The sequence below is a fragment of the Notamacropus eugenii genome, chromosome 2 (assembly GCF_028372415.1).
Source record: "Notamacropus eugenii isolate mMacEug1 chromosome 2, mMacEug1.pri_v2, whole genome shotgun sequence".
Classification (NCBI taxonomy): domain Eukaryota; kingdom Metazoa; phylum Chordata; class Mammalia; order Diprotodontia; family Macropodidae; genus Notamacropus; species Notamacropus eugenii.
Window position 1 is genome coordinate 309,254,198 of NC_092873.1, and position 12,766 is coordinate 309,266,963.

The following is a 12,766-nucleotide window of genomic DNA, read 5'->3' on the forward strand; positions in this document are numbered from 1 at the left end:
CCCAATTGAGTGTGTGTTATTCCCTCCTCAAGCCAAATTCCATGAGAATAAGGATCACTTATTCCTTATCATCTCAACCCTCTTCCCCTTCATTGTAAAAGGTCTTTCTTGCCTCTTTTATGTGAGACGATCTGTTCCATTCTACCTCTCCCTTTCTCTTGCTCCTAGTACATTTCACTCAACAGCAAATTTTATTTTTTATCCTGTGTCCTCTGTGTATATATGTATATATACACATACATGTATGTATGTATACACACATAATCCACCCATACACATATACATGCCTACACATATACATACACATATTTAATATACACATACATATATACCCATATACATCCACACATATATGCGTATGTGTATGTGTATGTATTCCCTCTAACTACTCTAATACTGAAAAAGGTCTAAGTTATAAATATCATCTTTCCATGTAAGAATGTAAACAGTTCAACTTTAATGAGTTTCTTATGGCTTTTTTTTTCCTGTTAACCTTTTCATGTTTCTCTTGGTTCTTGTATTTGAAAGTCAAATTTTCTATTCAGCTCTGGTCTTTTTAACAAGAATATTTGGAAGTCATCTATTTCATTGAAATTCCATTTTTTCCTCTGAAGTATTATACTCAGTTTTGCTGGGTAGGTGGATTCTTGGTTTTAATCCTAGCTCCTTTGACATCTGAAATATCATATTCTAAGCCCTTCAATCCCCTTAGTGTAGAAGTTGCTAAATCCTGTGTTATCCTGATTGTATTTCCACAATACTTGAATTGTTTCTTTCTGGCAGCTTATAATATTTTCTCCTTGACCTGGGAACTCTGGAACTTGGCTATAATATTCTTAGGAGTTTTCTTTTTGAACTCCCTTTCAGGAGATGAATGGTGAATTCTTTCCATTTCTATTTTACCCTGTGGTGCTAGAAACCTAGGACAGTTTTCCTTGATAAATTCTTGAAAAATGATGTCTAGGTTCTTTTTTTGATCATGGTTTTCAGGTAGACAGATAATATTTAAATTAGGTCTCCTGGATCTATTTTCCAGGTCAGTTGTTTTTCCAATGAGATATTTCACATTGTCTCCTCTTTTTCATTCTTTTGGTTTTGTTTTGTAATTTCTTGATTTCTCATAAAGTCATTAGCTTCCATCTGCTCCATTCTAATTTTTAAAGAACTATTTTCTTCAGTGAGCTTTTGATCTCCTTTTCCATTTGGTCAATTCTGCTTTTTAAAGCATTCTTCTCATTAACTGTTTGGACCTCTTTGGGCAATTTAGGTTAGTCTGTTTTCAAAGATGTTTTTCCTTCAGCATTTTTTTGGATCTCCTTTAGCAAGCTGTTGACTTGTTTTTCATCATTTTCTTGCATCACTCTCATTTCTCTTCCCATTTTTTCCTCCACCTCTCTTACTTGATTTTCAAAATCCTTTTTGAGCTTTTCCATATCCTGAGACCAATTCATATTTTTCTTAGAGGCTTTAAATGTAGGAGCCTTGATCTTACTGTCTTCCTCCAGTTGTATGCTTTGATCTTTCTCGTCCAAAAGGATAGAAGAAAATATCTTTTCACTAAGAAAATAACCTTCTATAGTCTTATTTTTTCCCCTTTTTGGTCATTTTCCCAGCCAATTACTTGACTTTTGAGTCCTTTGTCAAGGGGAGGGTATACTACCTCAGACTTGAGAGGTGGTGTGTAGCTGCTCTCTGAGATTTCTCTAGGGACCTGTAAGTTTTCAGTTCCTCCAAAGTGGCATAGTCTCCTGTCCTGCACTCTGGACTGTGAGCAACCACAAGCACTCTTTATTGCCCTGGAATTGTGAGTAGGAGTCCCTCTCCACAGCTGTCACCAGTTCCACAGTCCAACAATCCCCCTCACCCCAGGACCACCACTCAGGACTGAGACCTAGATCAGCCTCTTGATTCCTCCATGGTCTGTAGGCCAGTGCAGCCGTCCTAGGGCTAGGGCCAGATCTTGCTCCCCTCTCACCCAGGTGAAAGAGCTTTCTCACTGATCTTTGAAGCTGTCTTTGGTGTTTTTAGGTTGAGAAATCTGGAAACCACAGCAACTGCCTGTGATTCAGCTCCCTGAAGCCTGTTCCACTCCTGTCTATATGAGCATAGCTCATGTTGGCTTGCACTCTGCTCTGGATCCTGGTGGGATATACCCTTCCTGTCAATCTTCCAGGCTGTCTAGGGCTGGAAATATATTTCACTGTCATTTTGTGGCTTCTGCTGCTCTAGAATTTGTTTAGAGTCATTTTTACAGGTATTTTAAAGACTTTGGGGGAAGAGCTCGAGTAGCAGATCTGTGTTTCTACTACACCCTCTACACTTGATTCTACCCTCCTCAATATTGTTTTAATTTCATTAGTGATTTGGAACATTTTCATATGGATGTTGATAACATGTTTTTCTTTTTTTGAAAACTGCCTTTTCATATCCTTTGACCATTTTCTATTTGGGAATGTTTAATTCTTATTTGTTTATATCAATCCCTTATATAGCATGGATATTCGATCTTTACCATAGAAATATTCTACAAATAGTTTCCCCATTTATTAATTTTCTTTATAATTTTAAACTGCATTGATTTTTGCACAGAAAATTTTCAATTTTATGTAATTAATATTATGTATTTTTTTTTGCCTGTGATTATCTGTATCTCTTTTCCTTTTAGGTTTCTCTTCACTCTAGTGTATGCATTTAAATATTTCTATTCAGGCTTTCCATTAGTAATGCTTGAAAGTTGTCTATTCCATTAAAGATCCATCTTCTTCACTACCATTCTCATAGAACTGTACTGAGTTTTACAGAATAAGTTATTCTTTGTTCTAAGCCTTTACATTTTGCCTTTTGGAGTATCATATTTCAGGATTTTCTCTCTTTTGTAATAGTTGCTGCCAAATCTTATATGAGCCTGGCTGTGCTTCCTTGGTACTTGAACTTTTTCTTTCTGGTTGCTTACTGACTCTTTTTTTTTTCTCTGACTTGGAATCTCGGAATTTTGGCTATGACATTCCTAGGAATTTCCAGTTGTGGTTTTCTTCCAAGTAATGATCAGTGAATTGTTGCTATTTCCACTTCTTTTCTTCAGATTTATTTTATTTAACCACTCCCTCTAGAATATTTTAAAGAATGATTTCTTGAAATATGGTGGCCAGATTTATCTACAGTTATGTTTTTCAAGGTGTCCACTGATTCTTATTTTATCTCTTCTTGACATTTTTTAAAAATGCAGATGTTTTACATTTTCTCTTACTTTTATCAGTCTTTATATTTAATTATATTTCTTATTGCCTCCTAGAGTCATTTAGTTCTATTTGTGCTGTTCTAATTTTCAGAGAGTCCACTACATGGGTAAGGTTCTCTGTTCTTGATTCTATGTTATTCATTCTCCTTACATATTTTTTCCAGAGCTCTTATTTTACTTGTAATTTTATTATTATCATTTTTTTAATTTTTTGCTTCATTTCTGTCAACCTCTCTTAGAGTCTTTATGACCTCCCACATACTCTTTTTTTCCTTCTAAGACTATGATTTTATTTGTGGTTGTGGCATTTTTTCTTCTCCTTTTACTTCTTGAACATTTCTTGATCCATATTATTTATTTGTCATGTTTAGAATTTTCTTTTGATTATTCATATCTTTCTAGGTTGGGACATAGGGCCAATGCCATGTTCTACCTACTTTACTCTTGGATGGAATGTCAGATTCCTTTATGTTCTACTCCTTATTATTTGAGCTGTTGTAACTACTTTCCCCTTCATCTGCTGTATTTGAATTTGGAGTTCTGGCCAACTTCTACAAAGCTAGTCAGATCTCTTTGTTCTTCCAATAATCCTGGGGGTGTCTTCAGTAAGATAACTACTATCTTCCAGTTCTGCTGGGACATTCATGATCTGAGTGCTGTGGGTTTCCAGAGATCCTGAAGTGACTCAAGTCAGGATCCTGTGATCTTCAGGCCCTCTGGGGCATACAGAACCAGAGGGCTACTGTAGTCATCAGCCCTTTTTGCCTTATTGTGTTTCCTTGTAGGGCCCCTCTTCCAACACTTACAGTTCCAATCACTCTTTTGAAGTTGCCTTGCTCCCTTTGCATTTTTGGATTGTTTTTTAATCTAGTGTCCTTTTTGTGTTTTTACTGCAATATATATGAGAGCACTGGGCTCTTCTGTAAACTTTTACATCATCAACTTAATTGGGAGTGAATTAGTAAGTGTTTTACATTGTTGTATGTTACATTTCCTTTCTCCTGTGAATTTAGTGGTGATTACTCTCCATATGGCACATAAGACACATACAAAAATGAATAATTCTTCATCTTATGTGTCACATGATTCAATTCCTTGATTTTAAGCATAATCACAAATGACCTACCTATAATCATTTCTCTATTGTAGCTCAGACAAAAGAGGTTAGCTGGCTGGGTAAAAATAATTTCCCCTATTATACAGAAAAGTTCTATTTGACACCCAGTTTATTTAGTTAACCTCTATGGTAGATTGATGGGAGGCTATAGGCAAGAGTCTCAAAGATGAATAAGAGCAGATGGGTTATGATCTACATCACTGAAGGAAATACTCAAATCAATGGGCTAACACATCCATCAAAGTAACAGTAATACAAAATAGGGATAGCTGTACAGAGATGAACTCTTATCTACTCAGGGTCCTTTATCAGAACAATGATAAAGACAATGAATCCCAATATCCTTTCTCAGACCACATCTGGAGAACATACTCAATTTGAGAATCATATTTTTAAGGACAATGAAAGACTAGAGAAGGTTCAGAAAAGGGCAGCCAAGAATTGCAGGGGATTCAAAGCTAGAATGGGTATTAGTTGAAGGAATTGGGGCTCTCTAACCTGGAGCACAGTAGATTTATAAAATGCCTGATGGATGCTCTCAACTATCATTAAAGAAGGTTTAGATTTGTTCTGTTTGATCCTGAACAGAACTAAGGAGGGAGGAAGAGGGAAAGGGAGAGGGAGATGGAGAGGGAGAGGGAGAGGGAGAGGGAGAGGGAGAGAGGGAGAGGGAGAGGGAGAGAGGGAGAGAGAGAGAGAGAGAGAGAGAGAGAGAGAGAGAGAGAGAGAGAGAGAGAGAGAGAGAGAGATTTTTGGCTGGATATAAGGGGCCAAAAGAAGCTAAAACACACCAAAGAAACCAACAAACAAAAACAAAACTCTCTTGCTGATAACCAGAGCTGTTTAAATGTGAATTATAGATTAAGAGAGGGAAGGAATCTTATTTGATAGATGAGGAAACTGAGCCCCAAAGCCTGTGACTTATATAAGGTCACCCATAGGTTGTAAGCATCAGAATACTAATTTTAACGCAGCTCCATTGACTCCAGAGGATCCTTTCTATGTTACCGTGGGCTGCCTTAGAAGGTAATGAATTTTCTATTAGTGGAAGTGTTCAAGCATTAGCTAGATTGAAAAATGCTCAGAGATGTTATAGGGGGGATTTCTACTTAGGCAAAAGTAGGGCTAGCTGACCTCTGGGGTTCCTTTGACCTGGTTGACTCTATGATTCTTTTAAGATTGCCTCACAGTTTCCACTAGAGCATCCACCTCCTGGCTGCTGTCCAGAGTTAGATTAATCAGTTGCAGTATCTACCTGTCTCTTCATGAAACTCCTCCTAAATGGTAGAGATCTTAGTTTCCAGCTGTTTCTTTCTTCTAGGGACACTGATAATATCACATCCTCAACTCCTCTGAAATCCCCAGACCAAACATCTTCCCACCTGCCTACTCACTTCCTGGAGCAGCTCAAGCTTGGCAAAGCTGATAGATGCCATAGAAATGTCGCAAGACAGCAAAAAGTCTTCTTTTCTCCAATCCCCTTTACTCTTAATTTAAACTCTATAACATGTCAGTAATTATACTTTCTAGGGGTAAAGGTCAGAAGAGTATATGAATGAGGGGAGCTCACATCTGTTGGGAAGTTAATTCTATTTAGTTTACTGAGGCTGAGTCAAAGGGGGGATGCAGAATAGGTATAGCTCAAGAGTAAAAGTCACATAGCTGTGGAACAGAGATGTGCTGAGAAACAGATTGGCCTGTGAGCTACAGAAGCTTATCAGTTGTGCCAAAAGAAGAAGCCTCATCTTCCCAAGCCAATTTTTTAGTTCAAGGGGAGTGAGAGACCCCTCTTGTTGGCATGAGAGATAATTATTTTAGAAAGTGAGTTGCTCAGCTGTGGCCCTGACAATTGGAAGTGAGGGCATTTTCAGCAAAGCACCTACCTACCATTGTGAGCTGTTGCTTGGGATTTGGAATAACTGCTTAATAATTGACATGGCCCCTAAGCTCTATTCATTCCCTTGTTATGACTGGGGGAGAGCATGATGAGCCAGACACTTGCCTATGTGTCCATCTTTTCCCTTTGTCCCCTACAGTCTCCTTACCTTGTCATTGAACTTTGAAGGGCTTTAATCACTGTTGAGATAGCCAGGGAGTCAAGATGGACTGGGACTAAAAGGCAGCTCAGGCATTTAAAACCCATCTGGCCCAGCTCAGTCCCAGAGTTTTTTGTTTTGTTTTGTTTTGTTTTCTTGCCTTTTCAGACAAACTCGTAACATGATGTCCCTTCTGAATGTTTATCACATGTCCATACTAGCTTTTCTTTATGGGCTCTTAGGAAGTGTTCTGAGGTCCTGACATACTTATGGAGACTAGATGACCCTGGCTTTTGAAACCTGGGACAGAAGAACATAAATTTCAATAGATTTGACGAAGTTGGAAAGTAGAGGCCAGCTGGCATCCGGTGTTTCTGTTATCCAGAGACCAATCTAGCTATGGTCACTGAGGTGCCTCCTCAGAGTATTTGGTCACTGGGGAATGGATATTTTATCTGTCAGTTAACTAAGATATCCTCCTCCTCCTCACCATTATCATTGGCAGAGTACAGTGAATGAAGTCAGAAAGAAGTGGTGAGCAGTGCTGCTTCTGATACATAGTGGCTGTCAGTTCCTGGGCAAGTCTCAGACAGGGACAATTTTGGGATAGTTTCAGATCTACTTATAGTGGAGGAATTGTCTTTTCCAAGAGTTCTCTATACCAGTGAAATAATGGGTTTAAATCCATGTACAACCCACATCCTTCCCCCACTTCAGCATAGCCAGCATTGATTTCATCCTTTAAAGTTTTAAGAGCAATATATATCTACATGAAGTTATCTAAGTCTATATTTTGTTGTTGTTCAGTTGTTTTCAGTCATGTACAATTCTCTGTGATCCCCTTTGGGGTTTTCTTAGCAAAGATACTGGAGTGGTTTGCTATTTCTTTCTCCAGCCCATTTGACAGATAAGGAAACTGAGGCAAATAGAGGTAAATGACTTGCCCAAGGTCACACAGCTAGAAAGTGTATGAGGCCATATTTGAACTCAGGAAGATGAGTCTTCCTGACTCCAAGCACAGCACTCTTTCCATTGTGCCACCTAGCTGCCCTTTTTGCCAAGAAAATACCAAACAGGATCATAAAAAGTCAGATACAACTGAAAAATGACTAAACAAGAAGTGAATCTTTCTGATTTCAGGTCTGGCACTCTATCCACTGCACCACCTATCTGTCCTACCCCCTCCCCACCGAGTATACATACATACACAAACATATACATAAATGTAGATACATATGCACACATATATATGTCTACACACATATATGTATATACATCTATATATGTATATGTTCTTATTGGGTCTTCACAACAATCCTGTGAGATAAGCCTTTCTTCTGTTATCAGCCTAATTTCATAGGCATGGAAACCGAGGTTCAGAAAAGTTGAATGACCTGCCTGTGGACTCACAACTAATAAGTGCCTGAGGTGGGACTCAAATCCTGATCTCTCCTGATTTCCATTTCAAGACTCCTTCTTCATAGGTGGATAGAAGGTGATCTCTTCAGGTAGAATAGGTGAAATCATGGATCTTTAAAGTGGCCAGGTCAGAACTAATGTGGGCCACCTTGGGAATTCAGAATTGCCCCCTAAGTGGAGGTCTTCTCCTAGCACGGGCTAAATGATCACTTGTCAGTTGTGTTGTATTCTTATTCTGGCATGGGTTGGACTCAATGATCACTGAAGTCTATCCTAACTTCATAATTCTATGACGTGTGTGTGTGTGTGTGTGTGTGTGTGTGTGTGTGTGATTCTGAGAACTAGAGGGGGCCATAGATCCCTCTTTGTTCAATCTCCTAGTTTTAGAGATGGGAGAACTGAGGATAAAACTGATATGAATTGTTTGGGGTCAAATAGAACTGCTTGGTGGTTGTAGGGTCATAGATTTAGAAGTGGGACAGACTTCAACACCCCTTTTGGTCTCATTCCCTCATTTTACAGGAGAGGAGACTCAAATGTAGAGAAGTTAATTGACTTGCCCAAGGTCACACAATTAGTTAGGGAAATAGCTGAAATTTGACCAAGCTAGAACTAAAATGCAAGTCTATGGACGTCTAGGCCAAAGCACTTTCCACAGGGTCTTGAAGTCTTGTTTTAAAGGTGTGCTATGTTTCTAAATGTGTATTTTTAAAATTACACAATTGGTAATTTATCTGGCTCAAGGGGGGCTTATTTGCATGGAAATTAAGCATGGTGGTCTCACATGCTTTCCAAACCAAGGGGAGTTGGGAGGTAGGAGATTAGGAAGAGGTGAAGGATGTAGATGGTGGTAGAATTGTTTGTTCTTATACTTGGTCCTGGTTGTGAGGTTCTGAGATGGAAAACCACGTTAGACAGAGGATTGGCATTATTTGTCAGTGAAATGTGACTTGAAGCTCAGGATCATAATTTTATAGCTGGACAAAGTCTTTGAGGTCATCAAGTCCAGCGTTCTCATTTTATAGATGAGGAAAATGAGGCTCAGAGAATTGATTTGCCTAGAGTCACATAATGCTCAGAATTTGAATCCAGGTCACCTTAATACTAAGTTCAGGACTCTGTGGTTAGAGGAAAGCATGAGAAAGGTCCTGGGGATGCTTTTACCCCTTGGGGTCCATAAAGAACAGTTGATTGCCTTAGGAATTCCCCTAGTATGTACAGTTATCCAGGGTCTATTTAGGTAACTTAGAGAGAGGGAAGAGAAATAGCCTGTGTTGGGGAAGGAGAAGAGAGAAGGGAAGCTTGAGGTGAGCAAGGGAGCAGAGGCTGGGTTGTGGGTTATGGGCAGTGCTGAGCTACTTGGACACAGTGGCCAGGCTCTGGGCATGTTGCTCATGTGTAGGGATACATGTGCTCTCCTGAAGTAAAGAGATGTACTGTTGCTATAACCCTGAGGTGCTGTGTCTTTTTTTTTTATTTTGGCAATGTTGCCAGGTACCTGGGAGCTGGTATGACTCAGGGGAAGGCAGTGATGACAAGATGTGGTCAGGGTCAGCACATGCTGTGTCTCTGAGACCATTCTTTCTGAGCCAGTCCTCTATCCCTAAGGGCATATTGGTACCACAGTCATGGCACCCTGGCCATTCAGGGATCAGGGACCTTGACATCACCCTTCTGGGGGAAGATTGGGAAAATGAAGTAAAAGAGGATGGAAGATAAAGAAAGAACCATGGTTCTAGACCTGCCAGGATTCTCAGAGATCTAGTTCAATACCCTAATTTTGCCAAGGAGGAAACTAAGATCCCAAGAGGCTGACTTGTCCAAGGTTGAACAGGTAATAAGTTTTAAAGGTAAGATTTGACCTCAGGTCCTCTGACTCCAGAGTCAGTGCTCTCTCTATTTCATTGTAGAATCTGTTGAATTGCTACTAGTTATTTATTGATAGGGAATTGCATGGCAGTATTGTTATGCATAATTATGGCTACCTTGTACCTCTATTTCCCCATCTGGAGAAAATGAGAAGGATAGAAATGGTATTTTATAGAGCTAATAGACACCTTGCATAGAGGAGTCAGTTACCCTTGTGTCCTAAAAAATGGTTGGGATATCTGAGCATCTCATATTCAAATATGGTATTGGGAAATAGACTGTAATTATTATTTGGGAAATCCTGTGGCCCTCTAAGTCACTCTACTCACTCTCAGCATGGGCTTCTAATCTCAATCTCTCTGTCCCTCGCTCCCCCCTCTCTTCTTCTTCTTCTTCTTTTCTCTGTCTCTCTCTGTCTCTGTCTCTGTCTCTCTCTCTCTTTCTCTTCCCCTTCCTCCCCTCTACCTAGCCCTCACAGCCATATACTGTTCATCCCTTTCAATCTTAGAAGGATCTATAATCCAAAATGCATTGGTTCTTTATGATGCCAGTGTTTAGATCAAATAATATTGATGGGCAGACAGATTAGTGGATCAGTCAATGAATATACAATACACATGCACGGAGTTATAGACTACTATTTTTAGCATCTGTCTTTTATCATTCCACTACATTCCCCTAGGGCAGCTTTCTTTTCTTTCTGTTTGACTATTTGAGTAGCCACTGAACAAGACTCGTTGCTTCATTCTCTATTGACTCTAATTCACCTCCCTTCACTGCTTGATGGACCTTCCTTAAGCATAGATTTTGCTTTATCGCTTCTTTTCTAAAAGATTCTCAGTGACTCCCTATTATCTACTAACTAAAGTTCAAGCCAATTTTTTTCTGCTTTCAAGACTCCTTATCACCCTTCTTACTTTATGCTACTTCCTGCCAAGTGTTTTATGAGCCATTCACATTGACCTTGAAACATGCTCTGTGCTTTCATTCCAGTTCCTCTCCCCTCATTCCTCTTTGCCTATTGAATTCTTAGTCATTTCTTAAAACACTACTGAAATGCCACCTCTTCCAAAAAGTCCTCTCTGATTTCCCTGCCACTTATAAGTAAAGAACTTTTCAAATCTCACCTATCTTCTCTTTGATGTACTTATGGATTATCACTGTTATGCACTTAGCATCTAATACATTGTGTGTTCCATCATGAGGGCATGAACTGTTTCTTATCTAGTTTGTATACCCCCATCCCTAGAACAATGTTCAAAGTACACAATACATATTTGTTGATCTGAGTTGTGAGAGAGAGAGAGAAAGAGAGAGAGAGAGAAAGAGAGGGAGAGAGAGAGAGAGAGAGAGAGAGAGAGAGAGAGAGAGAGAGAGAGAGAGAGAGAGAGAGAGAGAGAGAGAGGTAGGTAGTGGGGGCAGTTGGAGGGGGGTGATGATTCTGTCCTAGATTCTTCTGGGACTCCAGCTCTGCCTGGACTGGTCACTACAGAGAGTAACTAGGTCAGAGCCAAAGGAGTTTTCCAGGCCATGCAACATTGGTTTTCTAAAATGAGCTGGAGAGAAAAACAAAACAAAACTCTGAATGCTAACAAAAGGCAGATGAGGGCCAGAGGAGAAGAGCTTTTGGGGGTAGATCCTTTGATTGAGTGGGAGAGGAAGTGTGGCCCCATCTTCCTGCCAGGTAGAGACCATGCCGTACATACAGCTGCCCTTTGCCATTCTGTCATTTGTGGTACCTTTTGCCACCTGATATGGAGGAGTAGAGCAGGGAATTGAGGCAGATAAGATTCCTCCAGGCTCCTTTCTGGGCCCTGGGATGCTTTCCAAAACTGAGTCATTTCTATGCTGGGAAGTTCTAGGATCTTAGGGATCCTTCGATATAGGAAAGTCAGGATAATCCTATCATCTCAGATCTAGAAAAAAGAGGGGACTTCAGAAGCCATCTAGTCCAACACACTCAATTTAACAGAAGAGGAAACAGAAGCCTAGGCAAGGATGACTTTTAGAATCATAGATGTAGAACTGGAAAGGACCTCAGAGGCTATCTAGATAGCTCAATGGCTAGAGTACCAGTCCTGGAATCAGAAAGACCTGAATTCAAATCTAGCCTGAGACACCTACTAAGTGGGTGCTCCTGGGTAAGTCATTTAACTTCTGTTTGCTTCAATTATCCTTGATTCTTAGTCCAATGAACTTTCTAGTACATCCCTAGACAACTCCCATCCCTACTCATTTTCCAGAGGCACCAATCAAGGAGATGAGTGGAAGTCCTGAATAAGAGCACACCTCTGTCCAGCATCAGAGAGGGAAAAGTCACATGAATGCATAAAGGGAAAAGCAAACCAAAAAGGGCTTTATTGCTGGGAGAAAGTTGATGAAACTTCTGCTTCAGTTTGGTTGAGTCTTCAAGGTGGCTCATGGGGTCTTAGCAATTTTTCACATGATAGAACCATCTCAACATCTTAAAGGCACCAGATGAACATGGCCAACTTTTCTTATCAGGTGGACCAAAGGACTCAGATTGAGTGGTCCCAGATTCATTGTATGGGCTCATATCAAAAGGCCAGTTCCTTCCAAGTGAGCCCACACCTGCTTTTTTTGCAGGTGACTCTCCCAGACAGTGTGCTGCTTCCCTGGGGAAGGTAGTGATGACTCTGTGGCAGTGTTCAACAATCTGGAATGATTATGGCTCAGAAGGATGAGGAAAACTGTGAGCTAAAGCACTGAAGTCTGTCTCTATGAATTTTTGATGGACTCCATTGAAGGTATTAGTGTGTCCTTGGAGGTGTATAATTGAAATTCAGATTTGAATATTTTCTTACTTTGCCATATTCTTTATGAGGTTGTCTTGCCCCCCTCCTCTTTATTTCCAGATGACTTGTTGGCCGTTTTAGTGACTCTATTATGGAGAGAATATATTGATTTGTCAGGGTGGTGTCAGGAGTATTGCTCAGATGAAAATTGATTTATCTCTTCCATTCAGCTTGTGTTTTCACTCCATTCACCCCTCCTCTCCCCACCAGGGCCCAAGGGAGAATGGGCTGGGCACCTCCCTGTTGGAATGCTGTCACCCTTCACAAGCTA